At 51.4% G+C, this 12,081-nt stretch overlaps 1 protein-coding gene across 1 annotated transcript in view; it reads left to right on the top strand.

Annotated features, from left to right (window-relative positions):
- LOC120375400 (zinc finger protein 850-like) overlaps window positions 1-12,081 on the top strand; it is a gene marked incomplete at both ends in the record, with an annotated part of 188,503 nt that overhangs the window by 162,260 nt on the left and 14,162 nt on the right. The window lies entirely within an intron of this gene.

Genomic DNA, 12,081 nt, shown 5'->3' with positions numbered 1-12,081 from the left:
CTGAACCACTCAACCTGCTGTCAGCCTGGGGTTCCATTCATTCAGCCGGCAGCGGGCTGAGTGGGCTGGTGGCGGGCTGAGCAGGGCCGGTGGGGGGGTTGAGTGGCTCAGTCTGCTGCCAGTCTGGGGTGCTGGCAGCACTCAGCCTACTGCTACTCCGGGGTTCTGGCTGCCGGCCCCTTGCCAGTCAGGAGCCCAGCCGCCGGCCCCACTCTGCCTCCTGCCAGCCTGGGTGAGCAGAATCCCAGGCTGGTAGCTGGCTGAGGGGGGTTGGCGGCCGGGATCCTGGCTGGCAGGAGTTGGTGGTCAGAACCCCAGACCAGCAGCGGACTGAGCAGGGCCTGGGATCCTTGTCTAGGGTTCCAGCCACCAGCCCCGCTCAGCCTGCACCCGGTCTGGGGTTCCATTTACTCAGCTGGCAGCGGCCTGAGCAGGACCTCAGATAATAATAGTTTATTTATATAATATAGACATAGAGAGAGACCTTCTACAAACATTAAAATGTATTACTGGCACGAGAAACCTTAAATTACAGTGAACTTGGCACACCACTTCTGAAAGGTTGCCGACCCCTGGTATAGACTGACCATATGTTGTACTAAGATTCTTCTGCTTTTTTTTTCCTGTGAGTCAGTATAGCTTTTGCCAGCCCAGAAGTTGGGCAGCCAATGTTTTACATTTTACATTTTCACAATGTTTTCTCCAACTTTCATAAAGTAAATACATAGTTAATATGAGTTAAAAAGGCCACGGACACTTCCTTGTGAAGAATCTGTACAGCAGCTCATGCTAGAGCTGTGAAAATGTCAGTTTTTGATGGAACTTTAGAGACAGTGATTTATCATGTATTTTATCATATGAATGTGCTGCTATTGCCAATGTCTTTCCAAACAAAAATAAGGCACAATAGGACTTCTGTAACATTTCTGTGCTACCTTAATCTAGATGAGATGATTCTGTGCTGACTTCATTTTGGTCACTTTGTGCTTTACCTAGCAGTAAAACTAGGGTTATATTTTCGCACTGTTTGGAAACCCAGCTTGTTAAACTGATTTTGCAGCCAAAAAAGCCAGAAAGATTGCTTTTAATTAAAAACAAATCTTTGTTTCAATACCTCTTCATATAAATTTCCAATAAAATTTTGACAAATTAAAAAAAGTATATTATTTGCATCATTCTGTCAAATCAGAATTTTTTCTATAGTGCTACTTCTTTAGTGCTAGTGCATCAGCATTACAGTGTGCTTAGTTAAGTTAAACTGGTTTTAATACCGTGAATGTGGCAAGTTTTCCAATACTGTATGCTTATATTTGTGTTGCTAAGAGCAGATCAAGCACAGGGGCACCAGTTTAATAATCTTGCCTAGGGCACCAGAAATCCTAAGGACGCCCCTGCCCACCCCCGGCTGGGGAAGCAGCAGCTGCTCAGCTCCCGATGGAGGCAGCAGCGTCTGGTCTCTCCGGAGCTGCCGGGGGCTGATGCTCCCGGTTCTGTGCGCTCCCGGCTCCTGCCTCCCGCCCCCGCTCCCGGCTCCTGCCTCCTTCCTCCCGCTCCCCCCACTGCTCCCAGTCCCAGCTGCCCCAGCCCCTTCCCGTGCCCTGCAACCCCCCCGCCCCCGGGCTGCAGCGGCTGGGATCCAGCTGACCCCTCTGCTGAGCCGGGCACCGCGGGGGGGGGAGGGGCCGAGCTGCTACACCAGCCCCGCCCCCGCTTTTCCCCTGGGGAGACCCGGCCCCTCTCCTGCCCCCTCCGGGCTGAGGCGGGTCCCGCTTCCCCGCGGGTCCCAACCCCCCTGCGAGGGGCCCCGGGGCGGGGCCAGGCCCGGGGAGGAGCCGCCCCTTCCTGCCCCCCCGCCCGGCCCCCGCCCCCGCCCCCGCCCCTGTGTGCGGCAGCGGGGCCCGGGGGCCGGGGACACGCGTGGGGGGCGGGACACGCTCCTGCCGGGCGGGGCCGGGGTCGGGGGCTGTTCGGGGCCGGTTATTACGGGGGGGTCACGAGCCCCCCGGCTCTGCCGCTCCCGGGAACAGGCGGGGGTCTGAGAGGCACCGGCTGGGGAAGGGGCGGGGCCGGGGGAAGGAGGAGCGGTGGGGCGGGTCAGGCTGGCCCCGGGGACCTCCTTCCTGGGCTGGGAGGGCGGAAGCGCCCCCGGGGCAGGCTGGGAGATGTAGTTCCTCACGCTCCCTGGACAGGACGTGACGTCGGCGAGGGAGGCGGACCCGGACTGCGAACGCGCGCGGGGCCGTTGGCGCCTCTCCCGGAGCCGGAGAAAAGTTTTGTGTCTCCCGGCTCTGGGCATGCGCAGATCGGGGCGGGGCGGAGTGTGATCAGCTGCTGGGTGAGCGCCGCGCGCTGCTCCATTGTGAGCCAGGAGCCCGGGCGGGGCAGCGGGGAGGGGGTCTCCCGGGGTGGAGACCGGGCGGGGGTCCCGGGGGCTGGGAAAGGGGGAAGTGTCGGTGCAGCCCGGACATGGCCGGGGGCAGGTGACCCCGAGGAGCGGGAGAGAAAGGGGGCTGAGACCCCTCGGACTTACCGCTGCCCCGTGGGAGCCCCGCCCCCGCCCCCTTTCTCCCTAGAGAGCCACGAGGTGACCCCTCCCCAACCCCTGAGAAGTTCCCTGCCCCCCCCCCGACTGTGCCCCATTTTCTCTCCCCTTCGCCAGTGGCCAGTTCAGAGCTCGGGTTTGGGGGTTTCCCCCATTTCCCCTGCAGGGATTTGTCCTTGTGCGGGTGGGAAATGGTTCCCCCGAGTGATTCCTGAGCTGGGCAGAGGCTGGGGGGGCCCTGAGACAGGGACACCTCTGGGCTGGGGGTGGGGGCGGGCCTCTCTGCTGGCAACGGGGCCTGGGAAGGGCCAGGAAGGGGGGGGGAGGAACAAGCGTCCCCCATGGAGACGGCCCAGCCCCAGGTTTCCCAGTCCAGCTACTTCCCCCTCCCCCACCCTGCCCAACCCAGCAGCCCCCCCCCGTTACATTCCCAGACCCCCCCAGCCAGTGACTTCCTCAGTCACAGCCAGCGACCTTCTGACTCCAGCCCCACTCCTCTTCCCTGTGAAAGCCACATCACCCAGGGCTCCCTGCCAGCCATGGGAATGTGAGGCAAGAAAAATCCATCCCATTCTGTTGCTGATTCAATATCGCTGTATAATCAAATTTCTCCTCTTTTCTCTTAAATGGTTGAATGGTAACATAAAATTGCCCCAGATGTTAATGTTTGTCCCTTATATTGGCAAATATTTAGTTTGTGCCCCATTTTCTCCTCTGTTCTGAAATACTGATATTGAATTCTCAAAAATCTTCCCGCTTTTCTCTCCAGGTGTGTGACTGAGATCAGGGCTCTTATCGTACTGAGCGTGGCCCTGTTCTGCCAGGCGCTGCAGAGACCCCAGGTGAGATCAGACCCCCACTGTTGTGCCAGGTAAAACTGAGACCTGGACCGAGATCACGGCCCCCCCTTGTGCCAGGCAGTGCACGACTGCAGCCCAGATTGCTCCCTCCATTGTGCGGGGCACTTCAGAGACCTCAACTGAGATCTGTGTCCCCGCTGGGCCTTGCACTGCACTGATCCCAACCCAGATCATGCCCCACCACTGTAGAGGGCACTGCACTGACCCTGACAGAGCTCCTGGCCCCACATTTTGCCACGCGCTGCAGGGGCCCTAAACAAAATCCGGGATCCTGTAATGCCGGGAGTTGCAGAGCCCCCGACTGAGATCAGGCCCCCTGTTGTGCAGGGCTCTGCACAGACACTGACCGAGGTCAGGGTCCCCATTGTGACAGGTGCTGAACAGACACCAAGGGTATCTCTACCCTGCCGTTAAACCCCCGCCCCCAAGCTGGCCCATGGCAGCTGCCTCAGGCTCACAGGGCTCAGGCGAAGGGGCTGGTTAATTGCAGTGTAGATGTCTAGGCTCAGGCTGGGGCCAGGCTGTAGGACCCTGCGAGGTGGGAGGGTGCCAGACCTTGGGCTGCAGCCCCAGCCGGAACATGGACACCACAGTTAAACAGCCCTGCAGCCTGAGCCGTGTGAGCCCAAGTCAGTGGGCACGGGCCAGCCGCCGGTGTCTGACTGCAGTGTAGATGTGCCCACAGGGACAGAGAGGCCTTGCCACAAAAAGCTCAGAGGCTAAATAGGCCAATGGTGGGAGGCGACTCTCCATTTTACAGATGGGGAAACTGAAGCTCTGAGAGCTGAAGTAATTTGCTCAAGTTTCCATGGAGAATTTGGGGCAAAACTGGGAACTGAACCCAGATTGTTTGAATTCTTGCCTCTCCCCTTAACCCTAAGCCCAGCGTGTGTGTGTACAGCTTGTTTTGGGCTGTGTCTGCCTTGCATTGGCTTCCAAGGGAGGCTGTGGCATTTACTGGAGGTTTCTAAGACCAGGTTAGAGGTACACGAATCTGGGAATGTCTAGGGATACTTGGTCCTGCCTCAGCACAGGAGGCTGGAGTAGACGCCCTCTCAAGATCCCTTCCAGGCCTACACTGAAATATTTCTGTTTTGTGCTGTGCCCTGTTCTATGCTGAGCTGTTTTGCATGGTGCCATTTGTGACTGCACCATGTTGTGTTGCATAGTTTTATGGTGCATTGTTTTGCCTCAGTGTATTTGGTGTCTGTGTCGTGCTGGTTTGAGTTGAGCTCTTTTCATTGTGTAATTTGGTCCTAGGGTGTATTAGTGAGCATTGTGTTGTTTTCTTTTCCTTTGTATTGTCATTTTATGCTGTGGTGTTTTTTTTTTCCTGAATTGCCTGACATGTTGTGGGTTTTACTCAGTACTTTGTGTTTTATACGTATCTATTTCATAGCATCAGAGACATGTAGTGCTGGGCAGGAGCTCAAGATGTCATCAAGTCCAGCTCTCTCTGCGGGGGCAGGACCAAGTCTATGTAGATTCCCTCTGACAGAGCTTTGTCCTACCTGCTTGTCACGGAGCCCCCGGGCGATGCCCTGGAACTGCTCCTCACGAAGCCAGGCAGGACTTTGGGGAGCCTCCTCTCCCTTGGAGCAGACTGTCTCCAGGGTAAGAAGCTCCCACGGCTTCACCTCCTGGGTCTCTCCTTGGAGCATTCAACATATGCCCCTCTGTGCGCTTCCCACAGCGAGCCCGCCCAGGTGGGGTCCTGGGGAAGCCACAGGGTCCTGCCCCCCCACTTCGCAGTCAGACGTGACTCTTAGCCAGCCAGTAACACAGAGGTTTATTCGATGACAGGAACACGGTCTAAAACTGAGCTTGTAGATACAGAGAACTGGACCCCTCAGCCGGGTCCATTCTGGCTCGCTGGGCCCCAGGTCTGCCCTCACTCCTCGTCCCCAGCCAGCTCCCAAACTGAAACCCCCTCCAGCCCCTCCTCCTCTGGGCTTTGTCTCTTTGCTAGGCCGGGAGGTCACCTGATCTCTCTGTTCACCTTTAGCTATCCCCTTGCGGGGGGGAAGGGCCCCAGCCATTTGTTGCTAGGATACAAAGTGTCGGCCATTTATGCACACTGGAGACTTAAGAAATGCCTAGGGGAAACTGAGGCACCCACACAGTATTCAGAGGAAACATTCAGAAGAGCCCCACTTCGTCACACTGCTCTTAAAAACTTCCAGGGAAAGAGACTCCACAGCCCCTCTTGTAAGACCATTCCAGAGCTGAGCAAGGACTGTCCCTCTCTGACTGTGCAGCGCCCAGCGCAACGCGGGTGCTGATCTCAGTCAGGGTCTCTGCCGTGCGCAGCACGATGGGTCCTGAGCTCCAGCAGTGTCTGTGCAACGCAAGGCACAGCTTATAGACTCACAGACTTTAAGGCCAGAAGTACTAACCCTTCCCTGTGTCTACTGGAAATACCTCGCCTGATGCATCCTAAGACGGCATTAGCCTATTTCACGGCCACACCACACTGGCAGCTCATAATTATCCTGTGATCAACCAATGCACTTAGGTCTTTCTCCGCCATCACTTCCAACTGATAAGTCCCCCGCTCATTGCAAAAATTCTTGTCAATAGTCCTTAAGTGCATAATTTTGCAATATTAATTTTCATCCCATTTCTATTACTCCAGCTTTCAAGGTCATGCAGTTCTTCTGGTATGATTTTCTTGTCCTCCATAGTGTCACACTCCCACTTTTTGTGCCAAGGTCACTAATAGAAATGTTGAGTAAGATTGGTCCCAAAACTGATCTCTGAGGAACTCCACTAGTAACCTCCCTCCAGCCTGACAACTCGCTGTTCAGTATGACTCTCTTGTAGACTCCCCTTTAACCAATGCTTTATTAACCTTTCACTTCTCATATTAATCCCCATCTTCTCCAATTTAACGACTAGTTTCCCACGTGGAACTGTATCAGATGCCTGTATCAAATGCCAGGTTTCTCGGGCACCATCTGCCGTGTGTAACACCATGTTTTATTTATTTATAGTGCTGAAGGCTGGAAGGAACTGTTAGCAATGGCTGAGAATGGCCATGTGGAGGTTGGGGAGGGGATGGCAGACAGTGGGGAGGTGCGGGAGGGGATGGGATGTTGGAGGTGTATCTGGGATTTTGTTTTGTAGGAGTCCATGTCTCTGCTCCCTGTGGCCGTGGTGCCTTCCGTACCAAAGCAGCACGTCAGCAGAGCAGGCGCACACACCATAGCTCCGTCTGGAACACGCAGCATTCGCTGCCAGACGGGCTGGGCGATTTTTCATGGGCCCAGCTTGATATGCCTGGCTGGGGTGGGTTCAGTTGGACGGGAGTCTGGGGGTCTGATAGTTTGGGATGTTCCTTTTTGCATAGTCAGTTCTTTCTCTTTATTGTTTTACCCCCACCTATGCCTGATGCCGCTCCCTTCTTAACTTGCTTTGGTTATTTCAGTTCCAGTTTGTAAATGGGATCTAAGAATTGCAAAGCGGAATGAAAGATAAACAAACAGAACCATTTGAATTTTGGCACATAGCTGGTAGAACGATACCTCGTGAAGGTCGGCTGTAATTACCTGGTTCCCTACAGCATTTTCTGGTGGGGCGGATAAAGCAATGTCACAGAGCCAAAAGCACTTTTGAGGGCCAAAGGGCTAAACGTATGAGAACTGAACTGACACCTAATTTCCATTTTTTAATGCCTAAAATTTTGACACTCCCTCTCACCATCTTTTTTTTTTAAAGTGATGCACAGCACAAGACAAGTTAATTCATGAAAGCACACCAATTATTGACTGCTTTGTGTTGCATGAGCATCTGATTAAGCACCTAATTAAAACTGTACCACTGTAAGTGGAAATGCATCAACCCAGCTTAGCTCCAAGGTGTTTAAATGTGAAGGAAAAGTTTCTAATTTAAATACATGGCAGGGTGTTTAATGGGGGAAAATACATTGAAGTGCCTCTACTTAGTCCGGTTGGACAAATTGGCTCCCAGTCCCACATCAGCTGTGCTCTCTGCCAGCCTAACCGATTTCTACTGCAATTCTTCACCCCCCTCGTCAAGGCAGGGGGTTGGCGCTGCAGCCCCTAAGGTACCTGCGTTAATCACTGTCTCACACTGGGGCTATTTAGATTTCGGGGAGCATGTCAGAGTGTCACCTTCTGATCATGCTACTGCCCTCAGCAGAGCTCCCAGACAGGAGCTACATCACGAGGGGGTTACGGTACTAAGAGTAAAATACATCACAGGGAGGGTGTAATTATCCTGAAATGAAGCATTACAGTCCAGGAAGTGAAGGAATTCAAGTACTTCATTACTTAAAATGATGCTTGAAAGGATTGGATCGTTATGAATAACTTGCAGTAAATGTTGATTTCACTGTACGCACACAGATGAAAAACTATTTCTATAGGTAATATACAGAAATGCTTCTGGAGAAAGTCGAGTTTGATTTAAGGATATTTACACTGTATATTTTGCGTGTGACATTGACAATTTCTCTTTGAACGGTTCTATGATTTGACTTTTGGAATCGCAACAGTTACTGTTGTTAAATAATTGTTGTCTGATGACCCCCATAACTTCCCACAGCTCTGAACATTGAAATTGTAAACATTGAAAAAAGGGCTTAAAAATAAATATCGCTATCAATTGACATTAACAGAAAGAAATAGACTAAGTGAATTTTGTCAAACCCACTTAACAGCAATTGCAATATGCTAGGGGATGGAAATTCACAGCTAAGGCACCAACCTTAATTCTGCCCTGTAGTGACACCAGGCAATTGCCATAGGGCTACGAATTAGGCATTTTATTGTATAAAATTCCAGAATACAAATCGGTATGATCTAAAGACACATGAAATCTTTTCCTCAAGATAACACCGTCATTAGGGTTTTTTTTGTTTTGTTTTGTTTTTTGGGGTTTTTTTGGGGTAATTCCCAGAAGTCAATAGATAATAATCTATCAGTTATGAAGTTGCTGTTTCATATTTCTGGGGAGTGTCTGTTATTTTGCACTAGGGGCCAGGTCCTTGGAGAGACGGAACCTTGGTTTCATTGTAACTTGTCCATGCTCAGCAGCTTCTGGAATTTGGTTCAAAGTATTTGCATGTTTCCCTGGCCTGTTCTTAAAAGTGCTGCTTTAGAAAGTGGGGAAGGGCAGGAACTGGCTGCAGGATCAATAGCTGAGTCCCTTAGATATTTATAGCTCATGGGAAGGAGGACGGGGATTGGTGGGTGTCTGGGGATTTAATAATAAACACACAAATATCATTGTTCTTAGTGAGTTTTCATCTTCTAATTCCCATAACCCACTAATTATCCCTAGCTGCCCCCGGCAGTCTGGGGAGGGAGAACTAGTGAACTCCTGGGGCCAGTGTGGAACCTAAGGCACAAGGATCTTTCCGTGGCCGGCTCAAAGTCACCCAGAGTGAAATTCACTTCCCTGGATAAATCCCTAGTTGCTGGGCTCTGCAGAGGGGTGGGGAGGTGAATTCCCTCCCCCATTCCTGGGCATGGACCCCCCTCCAATGCCCCCCCCCCATCGCAGACAGTGCCCCTGCCTTCCCCTGCAGTGACGGACCCACTTGATGCTGCCAGAGCCATCTGCCATGGGACCTGTGGGGGCAGAGGCCCAGGTCCAGAACCGCTACCCCTGCCCCCAAGCTGTGCTGAAGTTGCCCTGACTTTCCAGTCTGCAGATCGATTTTGCTGTACCCAGCCCAGGCACCCACCACACACACATTTCCTCACAATACATCCCAGGCTGGGGAAGGACCATCTGGGGCTGGCTGCAGTCTCCCCCTTGCTGCTGTGAGAGGAATGGGGTGGTCCCTCATATAGGACACAAACATACCCAGGGGAAGAAGGGAAATGTAGTTTCTTCCAGGGGCTTGAAATGTTTGATTTAGAGTCCTGAGCTCTGTCTTCCTGTTTGTCTCCTTCTGCCACTTTCAGATCTCTTGGAGAGACAAGGTGGGTGAGGTCATTTCTTTTAGATCCAATTAAAATCCCTCTCTTTGATATCTTGGGACCAACATGGCTACAACGAGTCTTTTCCATTTGTACCCACTTCCCCTCTCATCTCCCCCTGAGCTGAGACTGCCCCATGTGATGGGAGAATAAGGGTTCAGTCCTGTAACTGGATTGGGTCGTGCCAGCACGGACGGGCGTGAAAGCCTGTGTGCATTAATGACAGCAGCAGCTCTGGGACTCGACGCACAGGGAGAAGAGATGGGAATGAGCAGGTTATGTTTGTGCCGGGTGTGAGTTACTCATGTGGGAATTCTGGGCCACTGCGTACGCACAGAATTCACGTCCAGTGCAGAATTTCTTTCTTTTTTTTTTTTTGCATGAAGAAAATAAATTCTGCCTGAGAAGTGCTGCAGTTCTGCCTTTCACCCACCCTGTGGCACCAGAACAGGCAGCAGCCAGCTGGGTTCATCTTGGTGGGAAATTGTTGCCCTGAGCTATATCCCAAATGGGAAGAGAGTTAGTGGGTGCAGTCCTGAGACACGGCTGCCGCTGTGGGTGAGGACAGGGTGGTCATTCTCTACTGGCAAGAGGGTGTGGAAAGGGCACAGGAGGAGCAAGTGTCCCCTATGGAGACTGCCCAGCCCCAGGTTATCCAGTCCCAGACGCTTCTTCCCCCACCATTCCCCAAACCTCTTCACCCCTCCAACCATCAGTTGCCAGGCTTCCCTCGCTGCGAGCCCTTCCTGACTGGCAGAGACCCTCTGAGCCAGTTGTGTGTCAGGGCTCAACCCTCTGGCTGCGTCCTCAGGGCACTTTCTTCCCCTCTCGGGGTACCATACCACAGGGGCCCCACAAATCTACATTGCTTAGACTTTGGCTTCATACCATCCCCTCCATAAACTTATCCAGCTTAATCTTAAAGTCATGGAGGTCCTTCGCCCCCACTGTTTCCCTCGGTAGGCTGTTCCAGAATTGCACTCCTCTGATGGTTAGAAATCTTCGTCTAATTTCAAGCCTAGATTTCCTAACTGACAATTTATATCCGTTTGTCCTCCTGTCCACATTAGCACTGAGCTGAAATAATTCCTCTCCTTCCCTGGTATTTATCCCTCTGATATATTTAAAGAGTGCAATCATATCTCCTCTTATCCTTTTTTTTGGTTAAGGAAAACAAACCGAGCTCCTCAAGTCTCCTTTCATACGACAGGCCTTCCATTCCTCGGATCATTCTAGTGGCCCTTCTTTGTACTCGTTCCAGTTTGAATTCATCCTTCTTAAACATGGGAGACCAAAACTGCACACAATACTCCAAATGAGGTCTCACCAACGCCTTATATAACGGGACTAGCACCTCCTTATCTCTACTAGAAATACCTCGCCCTAATGCATCCCAAGACCGCATTAGCTTTTTTAACGGCCACATCACATTGCCTACTCATAGTCATCCTACGATCAACCAGGACTCCTAGGTCCTTCTCCTCCTCCGTTACTTCCAACTGGTGTGTCCCCAGCTTATAACTAAAATTCTTTAGTCATCCCTAAATGCATAACCTTACACTTCTCATTATTGAATTTCATCCTGTTACTAATACTCCAGTTTTCAAGGTCATCCAAATCTCCCTGGAGGATATCCCGATCCTTTTCCGAATTGGCAATACCTCCCAACTTGGTGTCATCCGTCAACTTTATCAGCCCACTCCTACTTTTGGTTCCGAGGTCAGCGATGAATAGATTAAATAAAATCGGACCCAAAACCAAACCTTGAGGAACTCCACTGGTAACGCCCCTCCAACCCGACAGATCACCCTTCAATACGACCCTCTGTAGTCTCCCCTTTAACCAGCTCCTTATCCACCTCTGGATTTTCATTTCGATCCCCATCTTTTCCAATTTAACCAGTAATTCCTCATGCGGTACCGTATCAAACGCCTTACTGAAATCAAGATATATTAGATCCACCGCATTTCCCTTGTCTAAAAAGTCTGTTACTTTCTCAAAGAAGGAGATCAGGTTGGTTTGACACGATCTACCTTTCGTAAAACCATGCTGTAATTTGTCCCAGTTGCCATTGGCCTCAAGGTCTGTAACCACTCTCTCCTTTATAATTTTTCCCATGACTTTGCATACTACAGATGTTAAACTAACAGGCCTGTAGTTACCTGGGTCACTTTTTTCCCCCTTCTTGAATATAGGAACTATATTAGCTAATCTCTAGTCGAACGGTACAACCCCCGAGTTTAGAGATTTATTAAAAATCATCGCTAACGGGCTTGCAATTTCACTCGCCAATTCCCTTAATATTCTAGGATGAAGATTATCCGGGCCCCCCGATCTACTTCCGTTAAGCTGTTCAAGTTTGGCTTCTACCTCAGATACCGTAATGTCTACCCCCATATCTTCATTCCCATCAGTCCCTCTACCACTATTCCTTAGCCCTTCATTAGCCTCATTAAAGACCGAGGCAAAATATTCGTTCAGATATTGTGCCATGCCAAGATTATCATAGAATCATAGAATTCAAGATCAGAAGGGACCATTATGATCATCTAGTCTGACCTCCTGCAAGATGCAGGCCACATAAGCCGATCCACCCACTCCTGAAATAATTCTCTCCCTTGACTCTGCTGTTGAATGCTCCAAATCATGATTTAAAGACTTCAAGTAGCAGATAATCCACCAGCAAGCGACCCCTGCCCCATGCTTCGGAGGAAGGCGAAAAACCTCCAGG

Source organism: Mauremys reevesii, linkage group 12 (assembly GCF_016161935.1).
Source record: "Mauremys reevesii isolate NIE-2019 linkage group 12, ASM1616193v1, whole genome shotgun sequence".
Taxonomy (NCBI): Eukaryota; Metazoa; Chordata; order Testudines; family Geoemydidae; genus Mauremys; species Mauremys reevesii.
The sequence above is the reverse complement of the archived record's forward strand: the minus strand, read 5'-3'. Positions and strand labels throughout refer to the sequence as shown.